General features: G+C 39.9%; 1 non-coding gene across 1 annotated transcript; it reads right to left on the reverse strand.

The window, feature by feature from the left end:
• Positions 1 to 3,226: 3,226 nt before the first annotated feature.
• TRNAR-UCU (transfer RNA arginine (anticodon UCU)) lies at positions 3,227 to 3,301 on the reverse strand. Its single transcript has one exon. It is a non-coding gene; the product is annotated as a tRNA-Arg (tRNA).
• Positions 3,302 to 11,708: the final 8,407 nt, after the last annotated feature.

Consider the following 11,708-nt stretch of genomic DNA (forward strand, 5'->3'; position numbering starts at 1 on the left):
ACTTCCTTACTATTTCTGTCTCTCTTAGTTCTCTCGGTATCTTCCTATCTTTCTTACTCTCCGCCTCTTTCTCTCTATATATATTTTCGCTCTCCTTTTTCCCTATCTTCTTTCTCTCTTTTCCCTTTCTTTCTCTCTCTTTCCATTTCTTTCTCTCTCTTGTCTTGTTTCTTTCTCTCTCTCTATCTCTACTTCTTTTTCTCTTTTCTCTCTGTCCGTCTCTACCTCTCTTTTTCTCTCTCTCCTTCTCTCGTTCATTCGCCAGCTCGTTGAATGTTTAACTCACGATCTCAAGCAAGTTCCAAGTTAGACTTCTGGCTTGGCCATGTGTGTTCCCTTTGAAATGTCCGTCCTTCAAATTTCACTTACTCATCATTCATCCTCATCGTCGCGATAACTCAAAAGTGGCAATAAGCAATAAAAGGAAAAGAAAGTAAATAAACGTGTGTGTTTGAATTCTTTTACGTCACTTATCTTTCACTTTGACTAATCGGGACGATGAGGATGAATGTGGTAATTAGAAGGGGAGTGAAATTTAATATTCGGCTTCTTTCATCTTCTACTCCAACATAAATAAAAATACAAATGGTATATTTTGACTTCTATTATTAGCATTGTTATCTTGAGTTCTTGCTTTAAGTCCATGTTATGCACAGGGCTAATCGGGGCTGGAACTACAGTTTAAAGTGGGACCCGAACCACTATGTACCTCCACCGGGGCGTCATCGGAGAAACCAGGCATTGGTATCGTCTAAGCAGAGACCCTTGAAATCAAGAACTTCCAGATTTGATCCTGGTGAAGGCACATTGCTTGTTACCACTTCAAAGTGAGTCTGTTTTCAAGTCCAGTTTATGAATAAATAGACTTATCGAGACTGGACCTACAGTTGAAAGTAGTTTCCGAACCATTGTGTGCTACCATCGGGTATAACTTCTTCACAAGACGACGACTACGTCATCAGTAGATCTCGTATTTTTAGGTTCTAAAAAGTGTGATTAGGTTTATAAAATAGGCTCTTAGTACGTAGGTACTAAAAATCTAAAATTAGGCTGGGAAAATCCTGAAGTAGGTTAAAAAAAAATTAAATAGTTCAAAATTCCTGAAAAATGCTGATTAGGTATAGTCACCGGCAATGAAAATGGGACACCTATATCCTGAAATACGCACTATCTTGCATAATGTTATGTGTGTTGCCTAACCCTACGGCGATGGCAGAAGTTACCTTTAGAAATTTGCTATTAAAATCCACTCTTCGTCGTATAGTTACGCAACAATCTTTTTTCATGTTACCCATTGTCAAGCTCCGCAATTTTGTCTGTGAGGATCAGCTTATATGCTGGAAATAATCTTTCAACAAAGACATAGTCAGTGGTGCAAACTTCAATGCTGAAATGTTTGTTTGCAAGGCGTGAATACCACAAAGCACCGATGTGACGGGATAGTGAGCAAGACCACACAGATCAGACCACTTTGGATTGTACAGGTAACAGTGTCACCAGACATTTTGCTTTGTTTAGACCTTTGGAAAATCACCGTGCACTTGGAGGAAGGGACATCGACAGAGAGTGCGTTTCAAACACGTTCGTCATTGAATTTTTTCGTCATCAAACAAAGCAAATGCCTCTGTGTGACATAAAAAGTCCTGTAAAACCTATAAAATATATAACAACGTAAAAGAAGGCTTTATTTAGGCACATAAACCTAAAATAGGTTCTAACAAGCAAAATAGGTTTTCTTAGGCACTATAGAACTTCATCAGTCGTTGCGTTTTTTAACGAAACGCTGACATAACTTATTATTTCTTACGTACCTGTAAAGGAGAAAATAGTTTAAAAACCTAAAATCTACTCATAAACTGGGGGTGAAGTTAAAGTTAGCCTATCCGAGCAGAAAGAAGAGTTTAGCTTTTGAATTTGAATTCAAATCCATGATTTGTTTCCAGAATGTTTTGAGAAACCCATATCTAATTTTTAACTTGATGGACTTGTATCTAATTGCTTTGTCATTTGTACTTGTAGAGGGCAGCTATCGTTACTTTCCTATTACTCAGTCCCTTGTAGTAGAAACTTACCACACCCACTCCTGTCTAAAACCTACAACTTGCTGGATATTATCTCATTGACTTGTTATCGTATTAATTCCATATAAACTTTAGAAATGAACAAAAGTTTCGTTTCAGTAAACTAGACTTCATTTCTTTAAAAAATTAGCACAGGCTCCTCTAAACACCAAACTACCAGTTTTAGTTACTAAAATGACATTGGGTGGGCAGGCCATGTGGCACGAATGGGAGAGGAAAGAAGAGTTAACAGGATTCTTGTTGGGAAACCTGATGGTAAGAGACCTGTAGGAACGCCGAGACGAAGTTGGAGGGATAATGTTGAGATGGACCTAAAGGAAATCGGTAAGGATGGAAAAGATTGAATTGATGTTGCCCAGGTAGGGACAGATGGAAGGCTTATGTTGCTGCAGCCATAAACCTTCGAGTTTAAGGAGGCTATAGAGTTAGTTAAAATGAAATTAATTTCTTACTCACTTGTCGTAACATACTTTTATGAATGTTACGCCCAGTTTATGCACAGTTAGCTAATCGGAACTGAAAGTACACTTTCAAGTGCGATTAGATGACACGAAAAGCATTGAACACTGGAGCTCTGTAATACAAGGCTCCACTTCTCAGGTGAGAATTTTTTCCAGCAATGTCCCTGCATGAAACGCCTCTGGGGTCCACCCAGCATTATATTCCTACTTGAGGGGTTGAAGGGTAAAGTTGGCTAGAGGCTGGTGCTGATTACACAACGTTTCAAAATTGTTCAATATTGTCAATATGTGAGGCCCTACTTTCACCTCACCACCCCATATGTCTTCACTGCATGTTGCAATGTACAGTGAGATGCACAAGTATTCTTCGGCTAATTTTTCCACAACTAGTTTCGTTAAGTTTCCCCTTGCATTGCTTTTAAAGAATGAACTCTTAAGTTTTCTGTTGCTGAGGTTGTCACCTCCTTGTTTAGTTTTCCAATTCTTGTAGCTTGTACGGTGATCTACATTTGCTTGATAATACTTATGCATCTCATTGTACATTGGGTTACCTTTATCTATCAGGAAGGCCCTTTCATATACAATTACAAAATTGAGCTGCTGCTGCTGTTTTAAGTCCACTTTATGCACAGTAATGCTAATCGGGACTGGACCTACAGTTTAAAGTGGGATCCGAACCAGTTGTGCCTCCACCGGGTATCGAACCCGGGACTCCTTGATTAGAAGGCAAAGACGCTACCACTGCGCCATGGGGGAGGCCTACAAAATTGAATGTTGAAATTAAACTATATATTAACAACTATTTAAGGGGAAAATAAATAACATACGAATTAATCACGATTTTAAACCCAGTTTTCTCTACTTTGCAGCTATGAAACAGGAGATGGCATTAAAAGGGAAGAGTCTGGCTACTTGAAAAACGCGGGAAACCCTGAACAGGAGGCTCAGGTGGTACAAGGGTCGTACTCCTACACCGCTCCAGACGGCTCTGTTATAAATCTCAACTACGTGGCTGACGAAGGAGGGTTCCAGCCACAGGGGGACCACCTTCCCACCAACCCTCCGATTCCAGAGGCGATCGCAAGGGCGCTGCAGTCGCTGCCCAACACGACGGACGAGAACGACCTTGGGGACTACGACGACTCTCGCCAGGGGAGGCAATTCGGTGATCAGGGAGGCCAGTTTGGCACCACCCAGGGCGAGCAGGGATTCCAGTCTGGTGCTCAGGGCGGCCAGTTCGGGGCGACGCAAGGTGGACAATCTCGACCGCAATTTGGACAAACTGGAACGACCCGCGGAGAGCAATTCGGCTCTTCCAGTGGACAATTCGGAAGCACTCAAGGAGGACCCAATCAGCAAGGTGGTGGACAATTTGGGGCTCAGGGCAACTTTTAGAAACTATAAAGGTTTTATTATGGCACTGTAATGAAGATATTTTGTACTTTAATTAAAATGTAGCCGATACAATGAATATCAAAGGTTCCTATGCAATTTCAAATGGACCAAAAGGTCAATAACATTTGAAGAGATTGTTTTTGTATATAATTATGTTCACATAAAAGACATTTCTGAAAAGTTAAGTTACAATTTATTTGACAACTTTTTACTGAATAGGGTATTTTATCTTTAATACGTGATTACTTTAATAAAAATTATGTAGATCTATCAATATGCAGATTGTATTAATGATGACAGGAATCGTGACTGCCATCTGGTGAGAGATTTGGAACTATCCATTTTGCAATTGCTTCCGCATACAGAAGAAAGTGGAGAAAACACAGGAAAAGTACGTAAGCACTGAACTAGTGCTTAATTGCTTATTTCCTGTATCTTCTATTTGTTTGAAATGAAATATACTCTGAGCAGAAAAACAGTGGTAAGAACAAACCAAACCCCTCCAATAACCAATAACACCCTCCTCTGCTACTCTCAAGTTTAGCTCACAACAGAGGAAACTTAACACCTCCCCATAACCTTTAGTCCAATTCATAACACAAATATTTCGTTAGGTATTCAAACATCAACGTCTTCATGAAGTACGTATTGCCTTATTCTTTGAAACGTCATCATTCCAATCGCTCCGATAACCGGCTCTTACCAGATGATCAACAACAGAGAACCTTCAAACTTCATCTCGCCTCTTCAAGACGGTTCAACGTTTCCCCCTCTTCAATCCTCAGTGAGCTTGCAAACTTAAACGCGACACGGTAGTTTATATCGAAGAAACAAGCAACAAGGAACATATCCAGTGTGTAGAAAAGCATTCACTGCGCATTCGCTACCAACAGACCCAGACGACAGTCCAGTCCGAGCGACAAATGCCTTTTGTCATATCACTCAGGCATTTCTGAGGGTTCCTTTTCAATGATAATTTTTGGGTGTATCGGCACTGTTGCCCATTTAGTACCCCTCAAAATACGTATTACGACGAATAATTTTCTTATCTAAAATCCTTACCTAATCTATAAATGTAGATTGTGTTTCTATGCGAATTCACACCTCGCACATTCAACATACACACCAATATATTTTAAAACCTTGTCCCTAGGTTCAAAAAACATGCAGTATCTGAATTTCCGTGGAAATATACGTATCAGCAATTATTGGCAATAGACAGGTATTTCTTCAAATCATAACATAACGCCATTTCTCTTTTGATATATGCAGATTTATGCATATCTTATTTACATATGAAAGTAAAACTTGGCCGTTATTAACAATAAAATCCATTTCAGTGTGCCCTCCCCCCTCCCAAAGAGAGTGTGTAGACTCATGTAGCCACTAGCTTCAAGAACAAAAAAATTAAACACCATAAAAGATGGCCGAAGATATGTGTGTACCCGGTTTCCCACATGAAATTAACTATTGAGATAATGTAAAGTCAGCAAGTGTGTGTATTACAGAAATAAATAAATAAATAAATAATACGAGTTCCGTCGTTTCACATAGCAATGGAAACAAAGCTCTCCCAGCCGCTCCCCTTAGAGAAGAAGGTACCTCTTACATCGCTACACTACGCCAAACATCTGAGGGCCACTGCTCCCTTCCCTTTATATTTATAAGTCCCGCTAATGATCTCATGATCTCACCCGTCAGGAAACTTTCCGCTGGTCGGCTGTCCAGCGACACACCCGCCTATTCCAACGGCCAAAAATTCAAAAAGAGCCAGTACAGAAATACATAGACATACAGAAAAGTTGCACACTAACATCACCAAAACACATGAAACTAAAACTGTTGTCTGCTTCTATTGAAATCAAATGCTCTAACGCCTACTCCAGGGAAGCACGCGCGGAATTTCCGTGCCAGAAGTCTGCAGGCTATCTTACAGGTTCACCCACTGAGACGCCGGCAATGCGTCAGATGCGTTCAGTTGCCACGTTGCTCCGCGTCTCAGTGAGCGGTAATCTATACGCGCACAGCGAATCGCTATGTTGGAAGCTTATTGGAGTATGTCATATGAAAGGTGTGTGGAGAAATAGAGGTCTATTTCGCGATGATCCGGCACCAGCTGAAACCGCAATGGATGATTGTTTCAAATTTAGTTTCAATGTTCTTTGTGTGTATTTCAACGTGCTGAATTACGGCCTCCATGGCCGAGTGGTTGTCGACCTCCGTGGCGGAGTGGTTAGCAAAGAGCGTCACAACGCCAGGGGGTCCGGGTTCGAGTCCCGGGTAAGGCATGGGTATTTGTGTTTGTCCAGATGATAAGAAACTGAGAAACTGTAACTTAACACCTCCGTGTAGCGGGTATTTCCTTAAAAAAAAAAAAAAGTGGTTAGCACATGGCGCTACGACGCCAGGGGTCCCGGGTTCGAATCCCGGCCTGGTCATGGATGTTTGTAAGTGTCCATTCATCAATTTCATCATATCATCACTCATCTCCATTTTCGCAGTTTAGCCAAAAGTGGCACAAAAAGCAAAGTAAAATAAAGCAAATCAAATGAAATCAAATGAACGCCCGGAAAATGGTTTGCCGTCTTGTCAGTGTGATTTTCACCCCAGAAATTGCAGTATCACTCACATTTAGTTTACGAATTATGTTTTGTGTATTTCAAGATATAGTTAACAAATGTATGTATTGATTACTTTGACAAGTTCAATAAATCATCAGAAAACAATTCTCAAACTTTGAGTGCGGGGACTTTTCGAACGCACTGTAGAACACACAAGTTCCTTTAAAACAAAGTAAAAACTTAATTTGACTATTACACGGCCTGTTTACACAAAGTGCTACAAAGTGTCTACAAAGTAGAATTCCATAAAATTACTTAAATTTGTTCATTTTTTATACTTTGTTTGTAATATTTCATATATAAGGGAGAAGCAATATTATGAATTCGGGTGGCAAGTTTCCCTTTACTCTAAAGGACAGTAAACTGCTGAATTCACGAGAGTATATTTTCCTTTCCATTGGAAAGCTACCTGTACGAGACCTAGACAACTATGTGAAATTCTAAGCGAGGACGAGAGGCTGAGAATTAGTATCGCAAACTACAACGCCTTCTATGGTCGAGGCGGCCGCGGAGCGGTGGCTATCACGGCGGGAAGTATGATCGCGTCTGCCGGCAAACTGGATAAAACATCAGCGTGTCTGGAACCGCTATGTAGTGAAAGAAGCTCGTACAATTACACGGACAGTTACAATTAAAATAAGCAAGAAGTGTTTGATGTCCTCCTGCATCCACACATTTTCACTAACACGTATCAGTTCTTTTTCCAAAATTGCGCCAATTTCTCTCCAGATATTTTCTTTCAATTGTTCTAATATATTGCTTCAGGTTTAAAAGCTTCGTAGCTCGCCACGCAGACGTCATGAACATGTCTGTTTCTTGTGAAAGGCGCCGGAGATATTTTTGTTCGTACTTTAATCTTTCTCCTCATCAAGCACACGTCGTTTTACCCATTGCTTCTTATCAAGAACAGGCCCTGATTACGTAAATTTGTTCACAAATATCCGAAAACTGTCTCTGTATGAAACAGGAGCATCTGGAGATTTTGCTGCAAAACGTAGCCTAACTTCCTTACAACAATTCCGTAGCCAACGAAAATTTTTCGTTCGCTACGGAAGAATTTGTAATGACGTAAACTCGTACATCAAGTGCTTTGTTTCATATTGTACGGATAGCGTGGCATTACTAGACTCCAGAAAAGCACCAGTAATAAATACGTAAACTGAAACAAAACAATCTAAGACTTGTTAATACTTCACAAAAACGTGCAACTGGACACCAGTTATCTGAATACTGAAGCACTGAACGTGTACAGTGCCAAGGTGAGCGTACAGCTGTGGGTCTAAATACCGGCAAACGCGATCCCAATTACCGACGCACCAGCCGCCGCTCCACGGACGCCTCGACCATAAAACACATAAGCATAGGCGTAACTTGGCGGAGGCAAGGGTAGGTGGCATTTGACCCCGAGGGGAAAAAAACAGGTTTATAAAAATTTACATGTTAATTGTACTTTTGTTAATCTATTGGAACTTCAAGAGCAAAGTAACGAGTAATTTGTATGATTTTGCAAATGTAACAGTTATTTATCAAAATAGTCCTGGATGTTATTTTTAAGGGATTGAAAACTTTTAGAGTCTGTCCTCCCCAAGTTAAGCCTCAAGTTCGATTCTGCCCCCTCCCCCTAAGATAGGCCCATACTACTAATTGTCCGATATTGGACAATTTACCTAAATCAAGTTTACTTGTGTGCCTGTGTTATATGGTTGAATATATTCAGGATAAATATCGTTTCCTTGAAGACTCGTATGTTGTAAACAAGATCTGAAACTAAGAAATGTTAATAAGAAAAAATGTTTGTGTTAAAGATGTATGAACGCTTCGTTGTTTTTACTAAGGCTATGTTTCAAGATTCTAGACGAGATTGAGACTTTCTCTTCGAGATCAAGATGGATATTTAGGGAGAGTCAAAAATCTAAATTTGTTTTTGTTTCTCATCTAGAAGATTTCTGTATGTGGAGTTGCACAAGTTTGCTGCATTTTAGCACATACCTATGGCTGATATATATAATTTTTCAACTTTGAGTTAGCCCGCCTCCGTCGTGGAGTGGTTAGCACATCGCGCTACGACGCCAGGGATCTCGGGTTCGAATCCCGGCCTTGGAATGGATGTTTATGAGTGTCCATTCAAATATTTCACATCATGTCATCACTCATCCCCATCTTCGCAAATTAGCCAAAGATGGCACAATAAGCGAAGTAAAAATTAAGCAAATCGATCAATCAATCAACTGTGAGTAGGGGCATGTACACCTTAAGAAGAATAAGTCTTTGGGGACCACGTGAGCCACTGCAACACAGCAAAGGCCTTTCCACCAATCTGCCTGCGAACTGAGTCCATTGTCGAACTTCAATCATTACGTAGTGTACCTCACATTCCTGAGCTACCCTGGCCTTCGTAGAAGGCAGGATGTACAAAGAATGCGTATAGGACAGCAGTATATATTTCGAGTATGTGAGTGGTAAAAAGGAAGTAGGGGGGGAGGAGCGACAACGAAGGAGAAGATCGGAGGTGAGAGATTGAGAGAGTCGGTGTTTGGCTAGGAAAGTAGGAGGGAGTAATGTGATAGAAGTTGAGGAGATAGAAGATAGTCTGTGTGTGATTGAACATTGGAAGACCTATGGACCTTATCTTCAAATACGACACAGGTAATTCCTTTCACTTAATATTGTCACCATTCCGATTCAGTCTTAACGTTCATTAAACCCATTTTGTGTGTCGCCATTCATTTAAGAGTTATATAGATTAACATTTAACTAACTAGGTACCTCTCCAGATGAAGATTAAGTATAAGAGAGTGGATATGAGCTAACGCCCCCTAAGGTTCGATCCCGACACCGAGTTGTGTTGTACGATTAGTAAACTTGATGGTATGGTAAGCATACACAGAGATAGTGAATTTTCATTTGCCGGCTGGGCCTTTGGTTGACGCAAGCCAGTTGTTTTCATACGTTTCAAGAAACCGCTAATATCTGAAAAAATACATCTGCTTAGAATTCCTTCTAGAGCATTCACGTGAATTTTTGTGTGTTTTACTTTCGCTGTTGATTATATTTTCAATATTCTTGTGGCTACGTAAGACTATTAAAGTATTGAGAATATCTAACCAACAGCGAATGCAAAACACACAAAAATTCACGTGAATGCTCTAGAAGGAATTCTAAGTAGATGTAATGTTTCAGATATTAGTAGAACGGTTTTTCTAAATGTAAGACAAATTCGAAAACAGCTGCCTTCGGGTCGGCCAAAGTTCGTGCGGACCCGTAACGAAATGTGTTACACACCGTTCACGCTCATGTTGCCTGGTCCTATCTTATGGTCTACAAATTGCCGAAATGCATGGTTTGTACGGAAAATAGCACTAGATAGCGCCTACATAAACATTTGTAATAATCTACCTTTACTACCAAAGGTAAAGCAGATTGAAATGCATTTTTTCATAAATAACGAGCTTTTTGTTGTTTTAAATCTTTTTTCAAAATTTATTGACTAACTATGAGAAAAGTACTTTGTCAGCATTTAAAATTAAGAACATTCGCAAGTACTTTCCTTTACTTGATTGATTTACGTGATTGACAAGAAAATTAACTGAAAATGGAAATTTAAACCGAAGTCTTTTCATCCGTAAACAGGACACGCAGTTTTACGAACAGGGTTTCTTGAAATTTGGGAAGCGGTACGACAAGTGCCTGAATGTTGCTGAGGACTATGTGTACAAAGGTGCAATGATGCCTCTTCTGGTCACGTAATGTTCTTTTCCCAGAATAAAACTCTCTGCAGATGGCCAGAATAGGGAAACTTTATTTCCGACTATTCTTCGTAGTTCTCATTTTCTGCCCTCTGAACGTCGCAGGTTGAAATCATTTGGCTGGAAATTCCTGAATGATGTTTCCCAGAGGTTCTCGTAAGTTGCTGCAGGAGACTGACGGGTACGTTCAGTGAAAGCCAATGATTCATTCAGTTGTTTCTTCCTCGTCGCTACAGATGTTGATAGCGTAATGGCGAAGAGCCTAGTGAGATGCAAGGAGTTGAGTTGAGTTGAGTTGATGTTTTAAGTCCACTTTATGCACAGTAAGGCTAATCGGGACTGGACCTACAGTTTAAAGTGGGATCCGAACCACTATGTGCCTCCACCGGGTATCGAACCCGGGACGCCTTGATTACAAGGCGGCGACGCTACCACTGCGCCATCCGGGAGGCCTAACAGAGTTCAACTTGGTAATTTATTATTCCATGATTGAAAAATATCAGAATCTGGAATTTTGTCTGTTGCCTCAATTTTCAGTAACGAATAATTTGAGGGTATTTTATGGTTTCTATATTATTTGCAGTATATTTCAAATGTCCCCCACTGCGGCGTGCGGTCAAGGACGCAAGCTTGGGCATAAGTCTACGGTACGCACGCAGGTTCGAGTCTTCTGCGGGAAGCATAAGAACTTTTCTCCTGAGGTTTCGGCTTCTGTATGGGACCGGTGGCACCATCGTGAGGAAATTAGGCAGCTATTATCTCCCAACATTTCGTCGATTTCATCCTTTCGCGCAAATATTTGATGTGATAATAATGAAACAGTAAACTTTTAAATGATAATTATAAATTTTCCCATGCTTTTTCTGTCATTTAATGCATTGTTGTATTATGTTGTACAAAACATTTAAAATATTGTTAACTATTTCCTGACACCAATCTTAACACATATTTACTGGATGTTTCTTGGAATAGAAGAGAGAGGGGGCAAACTCATCGCTGGTAGGGGTGATAATTTATCTTCCTTGCCAGGTGTATTTCAGTCTTGTAGCAAGTAATCCTCGTTATTTTGCAGCTGATCGAATCTACTTAAAACTGTACATCCAATCTCTATTAGCTTGCATAAACATTAAGCGAACTTTCAATGAAAGAAACCAATGTCAGTTGAAATTAATACCTCCAGATAATTGATAATTCAAGCTGTGTAAATATAGTCTGTGAAGCAAAATAGATGTGTAAAATGATCACATATACTATTGAACACACATATTCTTATGATGAATAGCATGCACACAAAAGAAATCCATTTGGATGCATGTTTGAGATAAATATTTTCTCTTATATATATATATATAATTTATGTACATAAAAAGCACATCTTTTCTTTATAATTAAATATATAGTAGG

This window comes from Lepisma saccharinum, chromosome 18, assembly GCF_977018435.1.
Source record: "Lepisma saccharinum chromosome 18, izLepSacc3.1, whole genome shotgun sequence".
Lineage (NCBI taxonomy): Eukaryota > Metazoa > Arthropoda > Insecta > Zygentoma > Lepismatidae > Lepisma > Lepisma saccharinum.